At 28.8% G+C, this 18,900-nt stretch overlaps 1 protein-coding gene across 1 annotated transcript in view; it reads left to right on the top strand.

The window, feature by feature from the left end:
- The first annotated feature begins 11,283 nt into the window (after window positions 1-11,283).
- The window catches only part of LOC100159885 (suppressor of hairless protein-like), an 11,648-nt gene continuing 4,031 nt past the window's right edge, over window positions 11,284-18,900 (top strand). The window contains exon 1 of the mRNA XM_003245705.4: window positions 11,284-12,109. The gene's annotated coding sequence lies outside the window, so the exon portion shown is untranslated. The remainder of the gene's footprint in view (window positions 12,110-18,900) is intronic.

Here is an 18,900-nt window from a genome sequence, read left to right as displayed (position 1 = left end):
TTGAAGGCAGATATAAGTACTATAGTACCTATATATCCCGTAGGCACGACACGGAGTTGTGGTGCCGACCCCACTTAAGTTCGATAAAATGTATAAGTATACTATAAGACTTAATATGTTATGGTTCACATCTATTATTCAATATTTTTGTATCAATTTTTGGTTTCTAAGTAAGTGGTGTAATCTTGGCCCGTAAATTAATAATATATCTGGAGTCAAATTTGACTGAATGGGGGGGGAGGGCTTTAAAAAATTATAGTCTTAGGTGTATGCTTTTTTCGGTTCATTGAGGTAGTGCCGGTCATTAGCTAGGCTGCCACTGCGGATGAAGTCTACAGTAGTCACGCATATGAGTGAAGTGATATAGACTATATTATTCGTATTTTTTACATAAACCGAAATTATTAGAGCTAACAAATAGCTCTTTACGTCTTTATTTCGCATTTTCGCGTATTACTATTTTATTGATAGGCGATTATAGGTATACGATGTCACTAAAATACGTAGGTAATTATAACAATATAATAGTATTAATAAATAATAATATATTATTATGCCTGCACATACTCTGCAGCATATTATAACAATTTAGGTGATATAATATGTTTTTTTATGTAAACAGTAAAAATTACATTTTTCCCATAGGAACGTGTACTAATATGTACCTGTTTATTATATTCAAGATGGGCTCTTGTACAATAGGTATGAATAACATTATAATACTCGTATATATATCTACCTAATATTATTATGTGTTATATTCCGAAATCGATTTAAATGGTTTACGACACATATTATATTATTATTATGGTAACGATCGCGAGACCCTAAAAACACACACAATATAATGTATAAACGAACAATAATATTCGTATATATGTATGTAATGTCTGATATGTATTATAGGGTGTGGGAAAAAAATGACCCTCGTCGTTCCGTGGGACACACGCACGGCGCGCGTATTGTACACACACACACACACACACCATCGGAAGACTAATATTATTACTATACATGATCATCCACATTATAAAATAGGTTCTCTATAATATATTATAATAGTCGTCATTCATCAGTTGATATAATGATATCTTGTTACGCGTGGTCAACAGTCTTTCTCGATATATGACGATATTAGTTTAGAAGTTGACAGTTGTACACTTGTACATTATGCCTAACAATATAGTATACCTGGTGCACGCGTTTCCACTTCCTGTAGCTTGTATAATACGAGTGCATTTTTACTGAATAGTGTATATTAATTATTAATATAAATAAATGTCTATATATCGTGTAAATATAAAATGCACCTACCCACTTCAATTTCGTATATTGTAAATATTTATCAAACGCGAACTTAATAAAATAATATACTGATTTAATGATCAAAAAAAAAATTATACTGAATACGTATTCGAATATTTTTTTTCAAAAAGTATATAAAATAGTGTTCGAATAAAATGAAAAATTGTTTAAATACATTTTAAATTCGAATACTTTACAAGACTGCTAAGTCGCAGTGTGTATTTGACGTATGTCTGTATAATATATTGACTCAAAAGTCTATACTATATAATACTAAATAGGTAAAAATCTTTTGTACAATTATTATTTTAAAAAATTACTTTGTTTATTTAATGTAGGTACAGTTTTAATTGAATGATGTGCACAGTTATATTTATTATTTGCTATTATAATTCTGACAACAGGTATTCTAGTACCTACGGCTAAAAATATATTTTATGCATTTGGGTTCTCTTATTGTTATAATAGAAAATATTATTATAATGTACCTAAGCACCAGTTATACAAACAGAATTTATTCTCAAAGAAGAAGACATCGACGGAAGTTGTTTTTCTAAAATAAAAAAAAAAACAAAATAGAAAGACTTTGGAATCCAACATTATGTGTAATTAAATATAATTTTTATATAAAGAAGTTTCAAAAACAGGAAGTCGGACCGGCCGTGTACTCGACTTTGATTTGCTTTGTGCGTCTAACAATACGCATTAATTCAATATAATATACCTACCTTTAGGCTATAATGTAGTAAATGTAGGTATATATATATATGAAGTATACTTTACATTTTTTTTTATTTTTATTTTTAATTGAAATACGTGTATTCATAATTTCTATTAACTCGACACAAAAAACGTAAATCTCATCGATGGATTGTTATCGAAGCCCCATATAAATCTTATGGTGCGTTTTTAAATATTATAATAATTAATAGGTGTATAATGTATATAGGTAAGTTAAACGTGCCGCAGTTATACACTGGAATGGAATACGGAATTATGTACACACATTTACGCATTCCTGTAAAGTATTTGAGTAAAAGTATTCAAATACTTTTTTAAGTATTGAATAACATTTTAAATACTTTCAGGATGAAGTATTTTGACTGGTATTTTAAATACTTTTTTTGTATTAAATACTTTTTGGTATTGAATACTTTGGTTTTTTATTTCGAACATTTTATTTTTATTCGAAAATATTGGTTGGAGAAATATTTTTGTCAACTACAATAATAGAATAATAGTTTTATTTAATAAAACTGTATTTCTGTATTTCTCGCTGTGTTAGCCGAAGCCTAAAGGTTTGTGAAAACCAGATTTCTAAAAAAAGTTATTGAATTTTGAATAACAATATTCCCTTTAAAACTATTAGATAACTTACTACCTACTACCTATGTGTTTATATTACGATAATTAGAAACCCACTTTAAAAACCAAAAGTATTTGAAAAGTATTCCAAATACTTTTTCAAAGTATTTGAGTAGTATTTGAAATACTTTACAATTAAAGTATTTGAGTAGTATCTTAAATACTTAAAAAAAAAATGTGTTTGAGTATTTACTCAAGTACTTTTTAAAAGTATTCTTTACAGGACTGCATTTACGTTATGCGTCTACATCATTATAGCTGGTACATCGATATTCGATATCGTATGCACTTAACAGTTAACGGATGATTTTGGGTAGCAGAATATTTTGGTCCAATTCATAAGGTTCAGATAATGTTTAGTCCAAAATAAGTCACTATAGTCTAATCTATTTTGTCTTATAAAGTTAAGGCCAGAATATGGTATAGTCCAATATATTTTTCGTCCAATCACATATTTACATTCTAGTCCAAAATACTTAATTTAACAAATGTGTTAGAGCTAATGGATATACCATTCATAATATTAGAGGACTTGCAAGACATTTTCGATAACATAACAATGGATAATTTTGATGAAAGCGTTGTTGACTTTGCTACTTACATTGAATCAATATATTCGTGGACGACCAGTGCATGATATAGGAAACAACAAACTGTCCCTTCGAAATTCCCCCCAGAAATGTGGAATGTATATATGAACTTGTATTAAGCCGAAGACAGAGAACCAACAATGTACTAGAAACCAGAAAGTTTCATTTGAAACTGGGGAAAAGTCCTATTAACTTATCATTTTAATAATTGTATGTTTCTAGAAAATACAAAACATATTCAAGATAAAATCGAAAATACTAGTATACAAATAAGGAGTGGTCATACGCGTGTCAATCCAACAGTCCCCAAAAAAATATGTAGGTACTGCTAATCACGAACGAGTTGAAAATATATTAAGTAATTATACCTATTGGTTATTACCTAGAACAGAACGAAATAACTGTATATCTTAGAGCATTGGCTTATTACTACACAGTGATCTATATGCTGATGTAATAAACTAAATTTACAATAAATGTGTTGTAAAGTTCTTATTCATTTGGTTTTCTCAAGACATAGACTTATAAAATAAAACATTAAATTACTTTTAATATTAAAAATAATGGATAAAATAACGTTGGACCAAAATATATATTGTACATATGTAACTGCTAGCGTTGGACTAAACAACAATTTTACCTTATGTATAGGGCCAATATTCATGTAACCCTAATTTAATTCTGTATAATATTATAATTTTTTAAAATATTAGTACAGAACTAAGTGTTTTGGAGAATGTATATTGATTTAGCAGGTTGAAATTTAGATTTACGTCAATATTTTTAAAAATAAAACAAACAATGTTTAATTTCTCGAGTGAGATAATGATTCGTTAGAAAATATTGAATAGTAAATCGGTTATATGTGAATACGTGAGATAATACTCTATCATTAATAATTGTAGCATGCAGGCCCGGAGTAAGTTATAGGTATAGCCTACAGAACCACAAATAACCACGAATTGAGGGGCATCATCCACGAATCACACAATTGTTTTTAAATAACAATTTTTCGATACAAAATATCAATTATTTTTCAACTATTTCTGATAAAGTTCAAGAGTCTATGGTAGGTAACTATACTGAGTACTGATACATTAGATTGTATTCGTATCAAAAAACCATCTAGTACTGTCTTGTCATACTGAAGTTAAATTAAAATTGTTTAAACCTACAGTCGAACCACATACGATGCAGGGACATACGATTTTTTATTTATTATATACGTATTTAAAATAAAATAAGCCTTATATAATTTAATTTAATTGTTATTGTACATGTCCGATAAATTGACAATATTTTGAAAAAGTGATTCAAGTTTTTTCACTCAATTTTTTGTAAATTTATTGAAAAATGTAAAAAGTGAGTACAATACATTTATAAATTAACACAAATTAAATATTCAAAAAAATATTTTCACAAAGAGTTAGTAAAATTTAGGGGCACCAAATTTTTTACAGGTCACAGCCTACGGGCACTGTATGTCTAAAACTTGCCCTGGTAGTATGATAAGTGATAACATTATTGAAACAATAAAAACTTACAATAAATAGACAACATTTTTGATTCAACGGTAATGGTTTGTCGTTTTCAAATAAGTTGGTGTTTATAAATTATAAATCTCATAAATAATAAATATGGTAAACGTAAGTAAGTTTATTTGCATAATATTATTTATAATTATTAAATATGCACATTTTATAATAATAGTAGAATTTTCGTTCATTTTTTGATGTTATGACGTGGGAAAAAAATATTTAGAAGTGACTTACAAGTTACAATTATTTTTTCTTTAATAGCTATTTTTAATTAAAATAAATTTTATAATTTTTTTCTGGTAGATACCTACTCATTATAGAAACCAGGAACTGAATTCGCATTTGTATTTTTAATTAGGTAACCAAGATTTAGAGACAAGAGATGTAATGATGAAATAAGAAATTGTATAAAGTTGTACAATTTTGACTATCCAAATCATCTTTCGGAAATACTTATACGAGATCCAGTTAGTCAGTGTAGGTACATCGTATGATATGCTGAGTTATCATAAAGGTAAAATGGGTAGGTGTAGTCCCGATAATTTGTATTCTGTATAATATAATACAATGCCTATTATCTAGTTAAAAAGTTAATTTTTATCAAGTTACTTTATTATCTAAACAACTAGGTACATAAGTACATTAGGTAGTTACGTAAAATCGTGTTGATATAGATATATAAAAGCCATTAGCATACAAATAAATTATATACCTACAAACTTTTTTTAAAATTATAATTTAATATTTGTTTAGCATCTAAAAGATAGAACATTACCTAGATGTGTTTGTAGTAACGATGTCCTGTTAACATTATCCGATTGGCAGGGACGTATTTTGAGTATTGTCCTAAATAAAAAACTACGGTACCATCTGGTCACCCCCCCCCCCCCCCCCACTTAAAAATTAACCACCGGTTGTTTTTTGCGTACAAAAAGTTTGCAAGAACTTACAATCATGATGTGCAATCAAAATTTCATGATGTCATGTAAAATCTTCAGATAATATTATAGTATTGTCCAATTTAGGAACTTTTAAAATATCAAGTGAATTTTTTAATTGTTTTCTATTTCTATACTTTTTTAGTAGTCCCACTACTTAGATAATAGTTATATATATTATTTTGTTAAGCATAGTATGGCAGAATATGCGCCTATACTTTTAGATAAAATAATGTTTTTAATATATGCGACCATATCTATAACTATAATAACCAAGCATAATAAAAAAAAGAAAATTATTTTTTTATAAATAAGATAATCTTTATTTATACAGAAAATGCCCCTGGAGATAACAACTGCTGAATTTGTTCCAAAATTTAAACTAAATTGTACGAAAACCCCAAATTAATATATAAAATATTAAATAACGAAACAACCATTGATGTACGCATATATACATTATATACATTATAACTATACATAAATTATTATATAGTTAAAATTAAGGAATATTTTTGGTTTTTTTTTAACAGATCCTGCTCGGCCGTTTTCTGCTATTTGATATAGACAGTAAACAAGTACTTATTAATAATTAATATAACTGGGGACATTATACTTATATCAGTATATACATATTTAGGTTAGGGATTTAGATTAAAGAATACCAAAGATACCTGCAGTGAGTATTAATAATAGTATGAATGAGTAGGAGGCCGTTTCGCCAGTGAAGTATTTTCGCTTTGGGGGTGAGTATGTACTTTTTTTAAATAATTTATTTGTATTCCAATAAAATATACTTTTATAATACAGAAAAAACCCCAGTCCGTAACAGCTGGTCTTCGACAAATATAAAATAATAATAATACTCAAAGTGGATTCTGAGAAAATAAACATGGGATATTTGAGATTCCAAATGTACATATTAAATTATTGTATAATATTATAATTTATAATCAATAATAATAATAGGACGTAGGTATGTCCTATAATAAAGTAGAATTATATTAGATATAGTACCTAGATACTTGATATATCTATAGCCTAACTGCCGAACGATCACACACACCTTTCAAGCCCGGATTAAAATCTCTAGGGACCGATACTAATGGTCGTGGGCCCTATTCACAGCGAAAAAATTCATTCTATCCCTGTTTGAATATTATAATATTGGTGACACAGCAACTTTATAATTATAGGTAGGTAGGTATACTCATCACTGTTAAGAAATAATAGACTATAATATTATATGTACATTGTACAACTAATCAATAATATTAATCTCATTAAATTAAAATTAAAATTAATTGTCACTTTTTTTAATTAATACAATTTAATGGTTTGAACACTTTGTTATTAGTTACCCATATCTTTAACCCTTGAGTAAAATATTACTTAAGTATTTAGAGAAATCACATAGAACTAACACTTTAAAAATATGTACTTTATCTTATATGCCAAATATATTAGTATAATAATATTTTCTACACTATAATATTATTTCATTTATATTATTTTATTCTCAATATAATAATATAATTTAAAAGTTAAAATTTGTAAAAATATTAACAATACATAAAACATTACATAGATAGTTACAATTATTTTTACAAACAAAAAAATGAATGAATTAAATAATATTCGTTAATTTTAAAATTACTAGAAATAATGAATGTACTAATTAAGTGTTATATTTTTCACTGTTATAAGTATTTTAAAATATTATATTTTTTGAAAAAAAATTTTTCTAAATATGAAGTTTTTTTGTCCGTAATTTATTGAAGATTCAAATCAAAATTATTAATGTTTTCCTTTTTTTTCTCTTCTCTGTTCCACTGCAGTGGTATGATTTATTTTTTCAGACATTACTTATATTATATTATATATATATATATTACAATACATTACATTACATATCGATACCCATATAATATTTTTTGTTAATCTGGTTTTTTTAACTTTAACCAAAATTATATCAATTATAAGCAGTATATTCGATAAAATATACATAATTGATGAAAATTTAGATTATTGTAATAATATTGTTGTCTTAGGTCATCACTCATCATCTTTCGGAAAAAAAAAATATTATAAATATTCTAAAAACAGACAAATAGTCAAATATAGTCTGGTATACATAATATGGTAGATACTAGATGGTACTGATACAGTCCATACTATTTTCACAAGAATATATAGTAAGTACCTATAGGCTATAATATAGTATAATAATTTTTGTTTTCTAAAGTTTGTCTTAAAAATATTATATTTTTCACTATGAAAAAATTAAAATTTAGTGACATTAAATATTAAATTTTACAGTTTTACAATTTTAAGCCAACAACAATATATTTACAGACGTAGGCTCCGTGGTCTTTGCACCCCCTGAGGACCCCTTCATCCCTTAATATCGCCCGCCGCAGCGAAACAGATTTTATCCCAGTTTTCACAAATTTTTTTTTCGAGTTATTATAACTGTTTTTGTGTAGTTCCCGCGAATACGGTAGTAACTGCATTAATTTATTGTTTAGAACGTCTTTGATATTTTTATGGTGCTATCAGTTTCGTGGCAACTACACAAAAATAGTTATGAGAACTTGAAAAAAAAAATTTGTGAAAACAGAGATACGACTTTCTTTGCTGCGGCGGGCGATATTATGTATGTTTAGTTAATATTAAAATGCAATATTTTCACTAGGTATAAAAAGTATAGATTACATCAAACTTAAATACATCTAAAAAGATTAATCATATTATTTAAAAAAATTTAAAGTTGTACAATCACTATAATGTGATCTAACACCCAAATTGGTATACCATTCTATAGGCATAGCTGCGTAGGTATACCTAAATAAAAAAAAAAAACAAAATATTAATTTTTTACTTAATCAAGTTAATATTTTTTCCAAATCGTACTTAAACCTGTATTGTATAATGATTTATACGAATTGCGTTCATTATAATTTCACGGTGTGGCTCGAGTAAAGTACACAATTTTTCACATATTATAATTATAAATTTTCTTTTATCTTTTCGTGTTACAATTACTTATAATAATAATATGGTTTATTATGGAATAAATTCCAATTACATTTTAAATATACAAGAAAGTTACATGAGTATTTAGGGGAAAAGGAGAGAGAGAAATAAAAAAAAATACATACATATAAATTAAGTTGTGTGTGTACTGTACATAATAAAATATACATAAAAATTGAAAATTAATGAATATATATGAAGAGAGATCATTAAGTGAACGGTGAAATAAATCTACATTATTTATAGAATTCCCTATTATAGCCATTAGAGTATTAGAAGGAGAGAATGACATATATTTGGATAAAATGAATGGTGTATAGAAAAGTTATTTATGTCTAGAGTTTAGGGGGTTTATTTTTAAGTGTAAACGTTCAACTAGTTCTGGGTAATCTATAATAATGTGTAATAGTAAAGGAATATAAAGGAATTTCAAATTTAGTTGTTTTAATCTTTTTTTCAAGTGGTAATAAAGAGAAAAGCCTATTTATAATAATATTATAATCAGAATGATGAGCTCTATAAATGTGACATTAAAAGCTTAAGAATCTTAAAATATTATTCGGAATTTAAGAAAGGTCTTTATTTTGGGTTATAAAGTTAGTGTGCCAAATCAAATTTGAACTATTTAAGAGCATGCGCATCGTGGAAGTCTTTACAAGTGCGCTTGATAAATCCTAATTTGGCTGATGATTTTTTTAACTATATTATTAGTATGTGTTTTTAATTAAGTTTTGAGTCAAACATAACGCCAAGATCATTAATTTCATATACTCGCGAGATTTTAATATTTTTTAATTAATAATCAGAAGTGATGGGTTCTTTTTTTAAGGAGAAGAAAATAGCACCGTTGACCAATTAAACTTTTATTTTTTTTGTCGAGAAAGTGTTGAATTTGACTATAATACCTTAATACTCTTAGCTTTTAGATAAGAATATTTATTATTTTAATATAAATTAGTTTCAATGGGTGGAGGGAGTTGAGTGTGAAGTTATTGGATAACCCTCATCATCCCCTCGACACCACGAAATTCTTAAATGCCTCTTGAAACCAAATTATTATGCTGGTACCAGTGTAGTGTGTACCATTGTAAAATTTTACTGTGGAAATGTAATATCATGTAATGTAAAAATTGAAAAAAACTATTTTATAACAGACGCCTTTGTAAATAATAGAAAATCATTCAATAGCTACTGTCCCTAAATTTAGGTTACTCAAATTAAAAAAAAAGTGTTCCCGTGTTTTTTATTTTTCAAGCGCACATTTTTCGTCTCATTTCTCAGTACACATCATCTTATTTACTATTCCAAAGTTGAAGTTCGATCTCTGTATATAATTATGTAGTACGACCGAGCGAACCGTATCAAATACGTCTCGAATCGCAATCATATTATAATAATATTATAGTTGGCCAGTTAGGTACAACTTGCTACATATAGCTAGGTATATGGTACCTACCTATATACAAATATACAATAATATATACAATATCATCTCATCGTCATTATCATAAACAATATTATACACCGCACAAATAAGGGGTAGGTACGAGGTACATACCTATAGGTACCAAGAGAACGGTATAGGTACACGAACAGGCCAAGTATATAATGTATGTGATTATGAAACGTCGCGCGCGGAAGCGATTCATCGTGCGGATGTACGCAATTATACGGAGCATGAAAAACGCGGACGACTTTAACATAAACAATATAATATATTATTATTATTATACGGGAATCTTCCGCAGCAGTCTTCCCCGGTGGGTGGGTGAGTGGCGGGGGTGGGTAACGGGAGCGAAGCGACGAGCGGGGGCGGGGCGGCCGGCGATATTGGAGTAAAGATCGTCGTCGGGCCACCGCCACCGCCGCCGCCGTCGTCGTCGTCGTCACCGCCGTCACCGCCGTCGTCACCGCCGCCGAGCCGCCGCCGCCGGTCGGTAGCGGCTAGTTCCCACAGTCTTTGCACAGTGTACGACGCGCGCACACAAACGCACCGTGGGAACCGGCGAGTTCGCCTTGAAATCGGTTCCTCCGCCCCGCCGCGCCTGTCGGTCGGTCGGTCGGTCATGCTACGGCGGGCTGGATGATGGTCTGGCGGAGGGCGTCCGTCCGCGGAGAGTCGCGGCATCGACGTGTATATGTATACATATTATATATTATATTATATATTTATATAATATATATATACGCGCGAGCACACGTACACGCACACTTGTATGCGTTTGTACACGCGTATAATATCACACACATACACAAACATATATATATTATGTACATTCGTATAATATTGTACAGCGCCACTGCCGATTTAGGCATGAATGGTTTACAAGCGGCGGCGCAACCGGAGCGACTACGCTATGATATTATATATATGTACATATAGTACACGATAATAGTAATAGCAATAGCAATTGAAATAGTACAGTACGGTCGCGAGAGAGCGCAACGGCGGCGGCGGCGGCGGTGGTGGTGGTATGAGCTGTGCTGCCCCGTGACGTCGTCGTCGTCGTCACCGCCGCCGCCGCCGCCACAAGTGTGGAATGTTCCCACGGATCCCATTGGTCCGGGCCCGCTCGGCCGCCGCGGTCCCTCTTTATTTCGTTTTACGTTTGATTTTTTTTTCCTTTACCCATTTTTATTTTCCCCCCTTGCGCCGCCCGATATCACACGCACACACACACACACGTTCACGTTCACGTACACGCGAACGGTTTTTGCGCGCGCCGCCGCGGATCACGTTTTTCCGCCGCTGAACAGGGTCGTCGTCGGGCACTCGCCACTCAGTCGTCCGCGGTCGCCGCCCGCGTGTACTCGTGTGCAGTCGTTGTCGTCGTCCCGGTGTACCCGATTCCCGACACTTCGCGCCCAACGCACGTCACATCCCGGGACGGGTAAAATAGCGCGATACCACCGATTAACGCCGCTCAACAATAATAGTGTAAACATTACCAAATAGTTTTTGAAAAAAAAAAATATTAAATTAATTTCGCAAGAGGCTTATGCCGACTTGGCGTACCGCACAGCTACCTCCGCGTCAGTCGTCTGCAACACGCGCGTCTCGCGGGTCGTGTGCTCTCACGTGCTCGCCCGGCGCCGTCCAGTCGAGAACAAAATATTATTATTATTCTTATCAGCCGTCGATTTCGACTTGACATAGTAAAATAATATCATAACTCGTGTCCGCCGGACCAATCGTCCCCATCCGTCCAAGTCGCACTCGAATCCCCCAAAACCAACTTTCACCACCCTTCACCGAAAAACCGAACTTTACGCCGGGCTGCCACGGCCGCCGCTCTCGTTCTTCTTCCTATTCTGGACACCGGCGACAAGACTCGAGGTAATTCACAACAATATACTATGGTATATTCTGTTATTATTTTTGTATAATATGATATTCTTAATATTATGGTTTATACAAAGACTTCGACGAAATGACGTGTAAAAGTTCATTGTTATTTTAGCGCACTGCTGTGCAATTATATTATTTATACCTACATATAGATATCCAGCCTTTGGAATAAACCATCAGTTCATTATAAATATACGAAAGTTTCAAATTTATATACGGACGAAATTATTTTTATATGTTTTAGAATTTACATACCATATAATTTTAAATGTTTTTGATATTTTAAATTGTTAACAAACTTGAACTTTATGTTGGGATGTTCATTATGCTTCAAAGTTCATATTAAGATACAATAGGAAAATTGAATTAAAAAAATATAATAGGTATGAAATACTAAATAGGTAGGTAGGTACTGATACAACACTAGGTAGGTAGGTACTGATACAACAGTTTTTTTAATAAAAAAATTTTGCCTATTCATCTTACTTACGTAGCTTGTAAAGAATAAAAATGTATTATTAATTAAAATGAGTTCACTAGAATTAGTTTCTCATTTTTATACTATTAACATTTTTAACTAACATTCTAGACTATGCAGTACCTACCTATAGTAGTTGGGTAGGTACACATGCTAACACATGACGTATAGTACGTATATTTTATTAGAATCAATAAGGACTAATCAATTACTAATCAATTCAATTAAAAATGAACAAGTTTATAAACTTTAATGCCATATATACCTAAATTACATAAAATGTGTATTCTTAAATGTATAGTCTACCAATAGTATAGTCTATATGAGTCTATGAGCTATTTGTCCTGCACAATATCTGAATATGCACTTTTCCACAACAGACCAAATCGGAGATATTTTGGGTCCTGATTAAACGTACTTACATGTTTATACATATATATGTATACATAGTGATCCATTTAACGTTATAAGACACTTATTATACGAAAAGTAGATGGTTAAACGATAAAGTGTCTTACGTTAAATGGATCACCCTGTATATATATATAATATAATTTATTGAGCACTTTATTGTGTTGTCCGATTTTATTATTGTAACCGTTTTGTTGTTATTAGTTTTTTTGGGCTACCTATACGAAAAATACACGGGAGTAGCTAGCGAGGGTGTGCGCAAATATTGTTATTAGTTACTACCAATATTTATTATATTTAGGTACCTGACGACGCGACGGGGGTTTAAATGTCTAATACATATATACATATATACATATATATATATACGTACATACATAAATATATAGTACTAGCTGACCCTGTGCACTTCACATATATACTTACGATGAGTACCTATTATAGCCATTATATGTTGCAGTATAATAAAATGATATATATGACATACGTAGGTATATGGTATATACTATAAAACTACGATAGATAATAACTTCGGTTGTTTTTAATGACGGCCGATCACGTATCAAATTTAATGATTTTCGATATTTTTTCGATATTTTTAAAATTCTTTTCAACCTTCGTTACCGTTTTTATTTCGAAACTTGACAGTAATTCAGTCTTAATACAAGATGAGATTTTCAGTTATTTTTTGTAATATAATACAGGTACCCATGCATATACGTCATATATTTATTCTAACACAATAACGCTTAAAATGCCTATATTTTTATAAACTTAAAAGTAAAAACTATATCGTATACGAGTGCGTTGTCTTGCAAATCACTTCTTCAGACTGAAACTCTATATCGTTATAACTAATAAACTAAAGTTTTGATTGAATTATTCCTCTCTATGTTCAAACGAATCACCTATGTCCTATACCGTAATACTATATATTATATTGTTTGTTAATCGTAAACGCTCGTGTATCAATAAAATACCTAGTGTAAACAGGTGTCATAATTTATTATACTTTTTAAATAATGCAGACACATTTTTATTTATTGCCTACTTACCATGCATTCAATGTCATCGAATTAACTTAGAGGAAACATTTATGCGTAATTTAGTACATATGATATTATAACACCTAGGTATAGGCAATATAGTATAGGTACACTGTACTATATTGTTTTTAAATAGGGAGTCAAATGTTTCATAAGAGAATAAGTAGGTAGGTATAATTCATATAGGTTTATCAAAACATGGAATACATAATCATTAATAAACATTGTAAGCATACAATTTGTATTAATAATAAGACCGTACATAAAATGTATAATATAGAATGGATAATAATACATTCCTAACAATCCTAACTAGCCGTATAGTTAAATAAAAACTTAAAATAACACTCTTTACACGTATCGTGTATAATATATAAAATATATATACCATGTATTATAATGGCGGAAGATTTAAATTGTCAAATTTTACGATAAGAGCTTAAAATTATTTAGAACTCTATACTATACGTTAACCTGCATTTAGTGTTTAATATTTATAGCATTACTTTTTTTAAGCTAATTTTATTTAGACCGCACCGTCCACACCGGTATACGTCTTAAAGTTACCTACGTGTTTATGAATATTAAATAATATTATACTTCTATAGGTATAGTCGTATCATATAGTAGGTAGGTATATGAATGTTTTGATATGCATTGTTCAAATATTTATATAATTTTAAATACAGTATATTATCTGCAGATATTGTGATACAATTATTTATATTATATTGAACATCTAAATGACTGATTCTATGGTTTAGTGACATATATATTTTTTGCAGGATTTATAGTGTATACGGTATACTTAAGCCCGAGAATTAAAAAATGTTTATTAATTACCACATGCCAATATACCTTCTGGTGAATAAGTCATGATAAGTTGTGCCAAAATGAGTATAAGCCAGTAAAGTTGTATGCGGAATATTTGAAAGTGATATTTAAATATTTAAGTGTGTGAAAATGTTTCATCAATGAAAATCATGTTTTTATTAAAAATAAAATAATATATATATAAATACATAAATACATAATGAAATGTTAAATTAAAATTTTAAAACAAAGTTTTGCATATTTGCAGATATCAATGATATATTAAATCTGTAGGTTGTACCATCTAATAGTAACTTTTGTCTTTGACGAAAATGTTTTTTGAAAGAAATTTACCTGAACGTAATTTGTTATCTGGGACGTACCTAACTATATAGTTTGTCACTTAATTAACAATAAGCTAGGTACACAATTCATAACGTCATAAAAATCAAGATATTTTGTTTTATATTGTATTTACATATTATTTATTTCTATTTTTAATTACTTAATTAATTTATTATAATATATTAATATAGTTTAATGATTTATGCTTGTTATAAAATATCAGTCAAAAAAAAACGTGTCTTAAATTAAACATTGAATCAAATACTTGGAATAGTTTTATTTATTTAGCCCAATCGTTTGAATGAAAATTCAATGTAATTAGACTGATACAAATTGTAGGAGACTAATCGTCTTTATGTGAATAAACGGTTTTTTTTTTATTTTCTTCTATCTATATTTTATAAAAAAAACTAATAATAATATAATATGTTAATAGTAATTATTAATAGTACTTAATAGGTAAACAAGAATCGAATATAAAAATATATTGATAATGCATGTATTTGAAATTTAATTTAAATATAATATTATCTAAATTATATTATTATTTAACTATAATCTACGATTTTAAGCGTTATTATAGTTTATGTTATTCGGGTAGTTGGATTATACGTTTAAACTATTATAAAAATTAATCGTTGACAACTTTAATGATACTCACAAAGTATCTAGCTTAAATAATGTTTAAGGGTAAGCACTACCTTTTACTGTGAATATTTAAATAATACATTTATTTTGTTAAACAAACAACAATATAATTAAATAAATCATTATTTTTTTAGATACCTACCTAATATAAAATCTGTAATAAATTATTATTTTTATTTAAAAAAATAGTTACGTTTTAAATACACAAGAAGTTATAGAAATAATATCTGTAATATCCCATAAATAAAGTACAAACATAATATACTTTTGAACCATAGAAGTATCATAAGTTAACCACACACTCACACAGTGCTGTAGACCTGGCGATATCATAAAATATTTATACTAACAATGATTTCAGAAAACCAAACTGTAAGAATACAAAATATCTTGACAACAGTAGAATCTTATTATGTTTTTTTTTAAATTTTAATAATTAAACTTTGACATTAAAATATATACCTACATTTATAACACAAAAAGTATTTATAGGTAGTTTACTTCATTTATACAACTGTACTTAAATTTAAATATTATTGTTACAAAGAATTGTTTTTAACATCATTTTTGTAATAGTTGAATTTCTACTCCACGTTAGGTATTATATTATATTCACAAGGAAAAAAGAGCCATCGTATAAATCGTGAGACAGATAAAATTATTTAAACGTAATACGTAAATAAATATATAGGTAATATGTATGTATATATTACATGTATATTTTTATACCTATATAATGAAGTGTTTTTATATTATGTGAATGATAAAATATCAATATATTATTTTGTTATAAAAATTATATTTTGTTGATACATTCGAAAGCCGTAGAAATATAGGGTACCTAATTTATTGTTTTTGTTTTCATCGTCTGTATAATATGTAGATACGTTATAAATATTATACTAAGTCTTTTACTGCAGTATAATAGTGTAATATATTTTATAAATTATTATGGGGTCCATTTTTGTGCACTTAAAAGGAGATTATCCCTTCAAGTGCATGTAGGGTGTCCAATATATTAATTGAATATTCTACCCTCCCTATCACATGTTATTATACACATTGTGCACCGCACTTAATACTATTTCCATACCGTACATATTGTATTGAATATCCCTATTGTTGAGCTCAGTCTGTAGTATATAGCGAGTAGGCAGGGAATAGGAAAAATATCGATTGAGTTGTTCGATAACATTAATTTGAATTATCAAAATTCAGTGGACCACCGTGCACAGTCATCAGTTTTCAGCTTTCAGAGACTCGGTGGAGGGTGTTTGATTAGGAAAGATTAGAAAAGTTTTTGTGTTTTAATAAAAGTTAAATAAAAATATAAAACACATTAACATGTGCATTAATTTGCGAACATTGTCGGACAATATTGGTTTGTTCTCCAATTAATATTTTAGAATATATTATGAATTTATAACACTGTTAAAAAAAAACTATAACGATTACGTATAAAATGCATACTTATACCTACTTATCATGGTGAATTAATAAATTAAAATATTCTAAACTGTTGCTATTATAAATTTACTAGTATATTTACTATTTATTAGAATAGTTAATATTATATTGTGCATAAATAATACATATAGTTTATTTATTTTTTTATTAAAATGTAATTGTTATTAGTAAATAGTAGGTACATCTATAAAGTGAAAACATAAATTAAATTACAGAAATAAATTAAAATATTTAATAAATTATTATTTTACAGTGTTATAAAAAGAAAATAATTATCTACATAACTATAACTATGATGTGTTTTCTGACTTAATAGTGTTAATAGTTAATACTTGTGATATAATTTCCATTTTATTTTTAAAATAGTTAAAACACGTTTACAAATATAAATCTTTAAAGTTATTCTGTTTCAGTAGGTATTTGATTTGTAACATTTACGATCAGTACCTACCTATACGATTATAGCGAGTATACGTATATAATAGCACTACTAACAGATCCAGAAGATTACCACAGATGCACGTGCTTTTGTATCTCTAGTTCAGACCACGAGGGGGGATGATAAAGCTATTGTTTTTTCCTATAGGTGGTTCCTAGTGTATTGTTATTTGCTGTTAACACGTCTTTTTTTTGAGTGGTACAAGTTCTTCAAAAATGTCACATAAATACATTGATCGGAAAATAAACACAGACGCACTGTATGAAAAAGTCATTTATTAGTATTATCTAAGGATACCATTGATATATTATTTTCTATACATTTTATATTAATAACTTTTAGAACAAAATACATTTAAAAAAAGGTGGGTAAGTGGATTTCGCTCTGCTGTACAGTAGGTTACAAGTGGGTCACTGTATAATGGATGGTATTAAATTTGAATTCAATGATATAATATCATTGTATAAGAAAAACGATTCTGAGCGGAGACGGTATGTCAGTCTAGGTATAAGACATAATATTATATTATAGTCTATAGTATTTAAAAAAAATTGACCTATAATATGTATTAATGATAAATTCCAAATTAATCATACCATAATATCTATTAGGTACTTATAACGCGTTATACATCAACAACAAACCGTGATACTATCATAGATATATAATAATATAGTTTAGAAGTTTCAAGTATACCCAAGAATAATATTATACAATCACAACAAAATAACTAAAATAGTTATTCCAGGTTTTTTAATATGTAATTTCGTCCAAATTTGAACTTAAAATGACTATAAAAATAAACTGTGCTTATGTATTTCTTAGAATTTTTGGCAACAGAATTAAATATTTACGTGGAATCTTGTTTTAAATTTTCAATCCTTAGATATAAAAGTTGAACATTTTATAAATTTTTAACTACAAAATAATTATTCAATTTTAAATTTGATAAATTTTGTCAACATTTTAACTTCAAATGCTTATAAAAAAAAATTGTGCATTTATATTTTTAATATTTTTCAACTGCTATTGTAACAATGTATCAGGAGCCTTGTATTCAATTTTTACATATTTTGGCCCAATAGATAAAACTTTATTGATATTTATAGAAAAAAAACACTAAAAAAAAATG

The sequence above is a fragment of the Acyrthosiphon pisum genome, chromosome X, assembly GCF_005508785.2.
Source record: "Acyrthosiphon pisum isolate AL4f chromosome X, pea_aphid_22Mar2018_4r6ur, whole genome shotgun sequence".
NCBI lineage: Eukaryota > Metazoa > Arthropoda > Insecta > Hemiptera > Aphididae > Acyrthosiphon > Acyrthosiphon pisum.
The sequence above is the reverse complement of the archived record's forward strand: the minus strand, read 5'-3'. Positions and strand labels throughout refer to the sequence as shown.